Raw genomic sequence first — 8,628 nt, 5'->3', positions numbered from 1 at the left:
ATTCTGTTATTATACATCCAGATTTATTTTTTTTTAGGTTAAAAATGCACTTGAAGCTCTTTTTTTGCAGCTTTGACCTCAGCAAACGGCAGTTGTTCAACTGTCAGTGTCAGAGTTGTGAGCTCCAGTGTTTTATTCAAGTCTCATGCTAGCTGATATTTCTGACAGCTTGGATTTCACATGAATAAATCAGCATTTCAGGTATTACCAGCCTAAGTTTCTATGCATTCTGCTAAAACAAAGGAAAATAAACTGGTCCTACAAACATGTAGCCAAACCCCAGAGACTGCTACCTGAAAAAAGAGTCTTTTTTTGGTTTGGTTTGGGTTTTTTTTGTTGTTGTTGTTTTGTTTTTGGGGTTTGTTGTTTTTTTTTTTGTTTGATGATACGGTATGGGACATAACAAATCTTGTTTCTTAATGCCTGGAGTTACTTTTAGATTATACCCTAGATTGTACCTTCAGATTGCACAGGTACATTTGGACTGTGCTGTTACATTGTCACAGGCTCTGGTGCCCACAGTACCTGCACTTGTGACTCACCGCAGCACCACGGGGCGTTGGAGGATCATCCACCACCACTGGCATCCAATCAAACCTTGTGCAAAACCTTCCCCAGGACCCGCAGGAGATGTGCCTGCTCTCATTGCCTATTGATCGAAATCGTCAGGAATCTCCAGGAAATGCCAGTCAGAAAGGGCTGGAGGCAGCAACAAAGTAAAAATAAATCCCAGCCTAGCATATCAGAAGATATTTAGTATAAAGGAATATTTACATATCCTGCTTTGTGTGTTAGGCACAGCATTTGATGAAATTAGTCTTCTCAGCCTTTTTCATTGGCAAAACAATGCACATCAGTTGGACCTTGGAAACAAAAGGTGAACAGTCTGGTAAAACAGATGCCTGGCTCCTGAACAAGGCTCTGACCCTCACTCCAGAACAAATGTGGTGAGCATTTGCCTGTATGACTGGGGCCATTTACCAGCACCTTTCAAGGCAAACAAAGATCACCATTGGCCACAATTAGAGCTGGATCCAGATGAAATGCTGCACCCAGCAACTCAATTTTCTACTGATTTTTCAAGAGATAATAAGCTTTTACAAACCTTTGGAGAACGAAGACTTTTACTAAGACTTTCACTTGCAGCTCCACTGACTTCACCATCCTGCCCCAGCAATATAAACAAAGCAAATTACCTGAGACTTGCAGACTACCCAAGCCAGGACAGCACAGTCTTCCTATTTCTACATAAGAGGAAATATTTCCTGGTTTGGAAGGTGTGGTCAGGTAAAAGGATCAGATCCTTTTCTTTAGTTAATTTTGTCGCTGTTTTTATCTGCACTTTCTTTCATAGTTTCAGGTGCACTAGTTACCAGGAATATCTGCTTCAAGGCATAAGCAGTTACAGTTCTCAATCTGCCTTCTCTCCCAAAATAAGTGTAAGGCTCTTTCCCATAGATGCTCCAGAGCAGATCTATTTTGATCACCAAAATATTAAACCTGCAAACTCAGGGGAGGGAAAAAAATATATAAATAAAAAATAAAAGGCTTTTCAAATCAAGCAAATAAGCCAAGGGGGAAAAAATAGGCTCAGTCATTTCTCCTACCCATTTAATTAATGGCATTCCACTTCAGAAACGGCACACGCAGAGCAAACCTCTCCGACTGCCTGTTTGCAGCCGAGCTCCTGCAGCTGCCCCTGTGCCCTCCCTGCTGGGCCGTGGCTCTGCCGTGCCTGCCAGGGGCCAGGGCTGGCGGTGCCCGAGGCAGGGCTGCATGTGGGGCCCTGCTCCCCACCCGGGCCTTGCTCCAGCCAAGTGTTTGAGCAGGCACATACCCTAGTGAAAGGAGCAGGACTGGTTGTGCTTCGAGATAAGATTGTCTGCCAGGGCTTTGTTGAAGGCAGCCTTGCAGATGCAGGAAGGAAAACAAGCTGTAAAGATGGCAAAACGAGAAGGAAAAAAATGCCCCAAGGGAAGCAGCACTGGCAGGAGACAAAGAGCTCCTCCTCAGTGAAGGGAACAGTGGGAGACTGAGACAAACTTGCACAGCACAAGTTATGTCCGGCATTAAGAGCCCCCTTGCCACACTCACTTGTGTGTTCTGCACCTCCCAGCACTGGGGCAGGGTGCCAGAGACCTTGGCAGCAGGAGGGACAGTCCACCCACACCCCACATTGACTGCAAACTGTCCTGAACAAGCAGCTGGGACAGGGGCTGTGAGGCCACCTGCAGCAGGGGCTGCTTTGCTCACAGTGACACCTACCTAGGAAACAATTTGGGGGGCTACTGACCTAGCAGATATTTCAGTGGCAGCAGGAGAAGCATCTGTTGGCACAATTTGGAGGAGGATGATCAAATGCTGCTCCCACAGGAGAGATGACAGGTGAAGGACAGCAAGAACAGCAGAGCCAGCCCGGCAGCCCCTGCTGCTCACAAACCGAGCACAGCATTCAGGCACTCATGTAACGTTTGCTTGTTTGGGTGGCTTGGTTGTTTTTCCAGATTCAGTCTCCTATCGCATCCATGGGTAAGGCCCCGCATCCAGTCTGTCCCGTGGATGTAAAAAGAGAACAAGGACCTTCACAGTGTCCGTGGAGAACTTCCTCTTCCTTATAGATGAAGGTTTTACTGCTTGAACATCTTGCTTCAAGCAAGGCAAGGATTCAAGGGGAAATCCTAGTTCCAGTTTAGCTCAAGCTAGTCTTGTGCAGTCCAGCCTTTTGCATCCACCTGTCCCACAAGTATTTTATTTGGCATAGTTTCCTGGTTTGCACATCTCCACTTATGGCCCTTTCTCCATTGCTCCAATCCACAACAACAGGAGGATGGAGTCTCCAGCTGCACTGTGAGGATGGTGTGAGGGCAGGGAGGCCAGGGGCAGTTGAGTTTTGAATGTTGAGGTGGGAAACAGCACTGCACAGCATGTGGTTTCTGCTCTCCTCAGTCTGGAGGCTAAAACTAGCACCTCCAGCCCCACAGGAGTCCTGCTGAGAGCACAGGGAGGAGCTGTGGGGTTGGGACTGGCTCAGTCCTGTTGGAATTCAACTGACTGGTGATAAACTCCCTGAGCCAGACTAGACCCGAGACAAGATAATGCACACAGCTTCCTGCTGCACTTTTTGGCCTGATGCATCTCCAAGTTAAACCAGCACCTTGTCCTCACAAGTGGCTGAGCCATGGTTCCTGGCATGCACTGGACCTTGAGCACAGGAGCAACAGGACTGGGCCAGAGGGACAACAGCTGTGCCAGGGCACCGTGGGCAGTTGCACAGCCCCAGGGACCCGGGAACAGCAGGGTACTTACAGTTAGAGCCACAGCTGCTGCTTTGTGCCCTGAGGCCCAAAGACTTTTCTTTTTCCAGAACAAGGAAAAGAGACTTGTGCTAAGTACCTTAGTTTGTTTAATCCACCATACAGAAACAAAAGCCTGAGAGGTTCAAAGCTCCAGTGTTTATTCCATCAGGCTTATTTCTGGGCTAAATAAACCATCAAAATCTAAGTCTCAGCTGAAAACATCTAAACATGCTAGCTGAAGCTAGTGAATATTTAGTGTTTGGCAAAGACAAAGCATGAATCCATAATTGTTGTGAGTCACCTAGAGAAACCAAGCAGTAGCCAACAATAAAACCCCTTTGAATAACTCAGTGGAAATGAAGATGCCTAGAAACGTGCATACCATCAACACCACATCCTCAGCCCTGGTGAGGCCAGAGGGGGGCAGTTCTGTAGAGGATGTTTCAGATCCCCATTGGTCACTGACCAAGGACCCCATGCCAGTCTCACCAGAAGCCCATCCCTGCATACAAGGGCAGTCTGACATCCACATTTCCCTCTGTGACTCATAGAATTGGACAAGTCAGGCTTTTGCAGACAACAAAAAAGATAAAAATCATATTGCTTGGGGGAGTGCCAAGCTATTATTTCACCCAATTAGAGTCTTGAACTGCTGAAAGTTAAAAGGATTTCCTCTGGAAAGAGAACATTCCCCAGCCAGAAAGTCTCCAGAAAGGTACAGGCGCAATAACTCCTGGCATTTGGTGTTAGGAAACAAGCGTCTAGACAAAGCTGCCTTCTGCTGATTTGTTTTTGATGACTTTTTAAAAGATGCTACAGTACAGATCCTAGGACTTTAATTTCTATTTTTTACAGTCTGGATACCTGTGACAGCTTCACATGTCCAGAACACGCTGGAAATTATTTCCACATCTTTGGTTGTTTTATTTAACAGCTACAGTCTAGAAGTACAATGCCCCCTGGGGTTCTAATGGATGGATATCACTATTTGCATGGATGTGCTGTCAGGCAGGAACAAGAGCTGCCTGCACCGACCCTGCAGCTGAAACTGCCTCCTGGGGATACCATGAGTGGGTTTAGCCCCATGTCAGTCCTGCTTGAGAATCCTCAGTTGATCTGAGGAACACAGGGGGCTCTTGCACAGGACTCTCACAGGAAAGTGCCCAACACACTGGTGCAAAGGCTCAAACATCCCCTCATGCACTGCATGTGGCACAGCTGGGTCTGGGCACAGCCCTCTGTTAGCATTCCTCACCCAGCTCGGCACCTCCTTTCCCATACCTCCTTGCTGTGAACCAAGCAAAGCTGTGGAGAATTGTACCAAGGGGAAGGTTTTTACCTCGTCCTGCTGTTCTCAGGCGGGCACGGGCAGGCTGGCCATGGGGAGGAAGCAGCTTCCCCTGCCACAGCACTGCCCATGATTGCTTCAGCATGTTACAATACATTGATTGAGCAACTGGCAATTACATTGCATTTATCTCTATCTGCAGTGTTATGGTCTTACATTCACAGTTGTCTAAACAAGAGCCTGCCTCCCATCCACAGTAACTTCCATTTTGTGTGCTGATCCTACAGCAGAGAGAAGCACTAAAGACTGAGCTCACCTTTTGGTGCTGCCCCCCACCCAACCTGTTTTTCAAAAGTAATTTTTAAATGTGCTTCTATATTGCTACAAAAGCAACCTTATTGCCACCCTGCAAAAGGAAATGTTTTGTGTTTTGGCACAGCGAGCTTTAGTTCCTTTTCAAGAAGAGGGAATTTAGTGTGGCTGCCCTGAGACTGGCTATAGCTTTATCAAGAGAGATTTCATCATGGATTTAGACAACCTCGCTTACAACCATTGTGCTGTCAAACAGGTTTCCTTCCTCTTCTTCCCAACACTTCTACATCACATCCTATTTAGAGCTCTTATAGTGCTTCATAAATAATGCGATAATAAGAGCCCTGTACACTTGTGGGATTTGGGAGGCATTATCTCAGTTTTTAAGAGATGGAATATGAAGATCAGAGATTAAAGGTGGCAAGTCCAATGGGCTGTGATCCAAACGAGTTCTTCTAATTCATTCCCCTTAATTTGGGGCCCTTTCCTGGCTTACACAGTCAGCCCAGCTTTCCCACTTCATCCTAGCACTTCAGTCCTGTCCCATCCTTTCGGTTCAGGGTACCTCCCAAATTTTGCACAAAAACATCACTGTCTGCCACTCACTGTATTTTGTTTGAGGTCTGTAGAGACAAAATTGCTGCTTCCATTGGACAGTAACTGGGATGAGAAATTAAACATCATAAAATCTGTTGTAGATTAGTACTGCTGAAAATATGGGAGTCATTGAACATAGGGATGTTCAGTGCTGTAAGAGGAATAACCTTTTGCTTAAAAAATACAACAGAGTGCAAAGGACATGAAAAGAAAACACTTAGAGCTACGGCTCACCCTTGGAGGACAAGCACTCACTGCAGAAACTCCTGGATTTCCAGCAGGGGCTAATTAAGCATGAGGAAGTGCAAGCATGGATGGAGCATTTGGCAGCACTTGACATTAGCCAGAAGAAGCAGCATCCATCTCAGGGCATCACCAGCTCTGTGGGGGCAAGGCTGACTGGTGCTGAGGGCTGCACACCACACCCTGTGGCTGGAGAGGCACAGAGGCTAAACCTGACAGCTCAGACAAGATTTCTATTCAAAATTTTAAACTGCTCCAAAAGACAACATGCTGCTGTGCTTCTCTCTGAGAAACAGGAAGCTATTGCTGAGCTGTCTATAGTTTATAAAATTATTATTTTTTCCAGCAAAAGTAAAGCCTTGCTGAAGGACCACACAGGCACCAGGATGCAGCACAGACGACAGGAAGTCGACTTGTGGGATTTTCCCTGTAAAGAAATAGCTTGAGAGGGATGGGTGAGCTGAAGGTTTTACCTGAAAAACACCAGTGGTTCTGTCCCTCCACAGCAGGCAGGCTTCGTGACTCCTGAGCAGTTATCTCTGTGTCTCCACATCAGTCTCAGCAAGCACCTCTCACTGCAGGGACACACAAAATCCCAGGATAGCTCTGGAGAACTTCTCCACTCCAGAGCAGAAAGGTTGGTGCCTGGAATGGTACACTATGCCTGCCCACCTCATTCTGTGACAGGAAAAAACAGGATGCCTCTTGCTTGGCTTCTGATGCCCAGCAAGAGCTGCTGCACATAGGCATGGACACAGGGGATGCAGAGGATGTGTGTCTGTGGGTGGCAGGAACAATTTCAGGATGGCTGGAGCAAGCTGCATGCCTGCTGGCAGGAGACGCCTGAAAGGAAGCGCACATCCATGGCCTGTAGGCACTGGGGTGAGGGGCTGCTGCAGGGCAGGGTAGGGCTGCAGCAGTGCCCTGAAATGTTCCCATGAAAACAATTCCTCATGCACAGGGAATGCTACCAGGCAAATTCCCAAGCAACAAACAAACAAAACCCCCAAACGTCTGTTTTCCAAAAGACTACCGTCTTAGCCTGAAGAAAACACTCATTTTCCTGACAAGGGCTTTCATGGAGCTAAGCAGCAACTCAAGTAACAAAAGGTAGGATGATGTCTCTGGTGAGAGGGTGCTCCAGCAGAAGCAGACATTGAGCAGCCCCTGCACTCACTGATGCCCATTCTGCAGAGCAGGAATGTTCAATTCCAAAGAAGTAAAAAACAAGCGGAAAATTCCACTCAGAAAAACCCAACTTAGACAAAAAAAAGCCAAACTAAACCAAAAAAGCTTCCACTGAAATCCAAACCACTAATTCTGCCAGGTGCTTTGCAGCTGATAGCCCCCATGACTTTCCTTTTGGGTCAGTGTGAGTAACAATGAGAAACAGGTAGGAGACCTCCAGGATCTCAGTCCAGAAGTTGCCAGGCCCACCATGTACTTCACTGGTCCCCTCAGAGGGAACATGAGATGTCACCAGCACACACAGAAAGGCTGCAGTGGCACTAGATGAGCACCTGCCAGCTCCCAGAAGGCTGGGCTGGTGGTTGTGTCCCTGGCAGGGAAGTGGAGGCTGCATGGAACCCCTTCCCCTGGTAGGGTCTGTAACTGCTCAGTCCAGGGGACTGTCAGATATGAATTAAAACTTACCGTGGGCTGTGAAGGAAGGCTGCCTGCCCTTCCAGCTCTCAGTCAACATGAGAATACTTTTCAAGTCATGTTATATCCCTTTCAAACTGCCAACATCCCTTTCAAACACCCTCATTCACCTTGTTCTAGGCTTAGTGCTAGTTCATCAACCATTTTTCACTGCTAGATTTGGCTTAGAGTTAACCCCTATTGGTAAAATGCTCTAAGGATCATATTATCATTTTAGATCCTTCTGTTCCACAGGTCTCACTCTTTTGCTTTAAATGCCATCAGTCTGGCTAACCCTTCTTTCTGCATTCAAAATACTCAAAGCCTCTATCATAACTCTAACTTCTGTTCTGGGATTTTGATTTTGCTTTATCAGTAGACAAAGTGAAAGATCCAGTTTTAGATGAATCACCTCCCTTACAAAAATTAGTGACCCATAGTTCAGGCTCTACATAAATGTCTTTGATGCACAATTACTCCTTACAGGAGAGTCTGCACAAGCCTCAAATCTTCTGTAAAAAGATAAAAGGTTTGGGTCTCAATTAAAGGCCTGTCACACTTCTTGGGTAAGAATCACCACTTCTCTGTGCAAAGAGGTTGTAGAGTATTTCCCAGCTATAACTATAGGATTTATTATTATTTTAAGGTGCAAGACTGTACACAAATGCCCAAACCATCATTTGTGGAAAGCCATGTGTGAGAAAACCAATCTTATCTGCTTGAACTGATAAGCAACTTGAAATGCAGTGACCTGGCTTACAGTGACTGCAGTCTATCACCACTGTTTATTTTCACTGATCATATTTAGCACTTGAGCTGAATACCAGTGTTTCAGCAGTAGCCCTTGTGGATATGTGGCTCATTGTTTCAAAGATGAGGAGTTTAACAGTTCCAACTAGAACCCAGAGTACTTATTTCTTTACCTGCTTAAAAGAGGTGATGGCAGATGAGTGTATGATCTATCCAGCACTGAAAAGCTTCAAATTTACTTCCTCTTCTCCACCCAGTATTTCTGGGTCACAGGCATTTTGAAAGAGAATGAAGTAGAAGCTCTAGTTAATTGAGTATTAAAATCAACATTCCCAGCACGGGAGCAGTAGAGGGAAAGACATGCTGCTTCATGATTGAGCTCCAATGGGCTGCCTTGTGAGATAGAAGCTGGCCTGCACTGGACATTGGCTTGCAATGATAAACCACGAGAATGTGCTACATAAGGAAATAGGTGAATCTCATTCCCTTGCTATCAAAAGA

Source organism: Cyanistes caeruleus, chromosome 7 (genome assembly GCF_971803275.1).
Source record: "Cyanistes caeruleus chromosome 7, bCyaCae1.hap1.1, whole genome shotgun sequence".
In the NCBI taxonomy this organism is placed as follows: domain Eukaryota; kingdom Metazoa; phylum Chordata; class Aves; order Passeriformes; family Paridae; genus Cyanistes; species Cyanistes caeruleus.
This window is presented reverse-complemented; position numbering follows the sequence as displayed.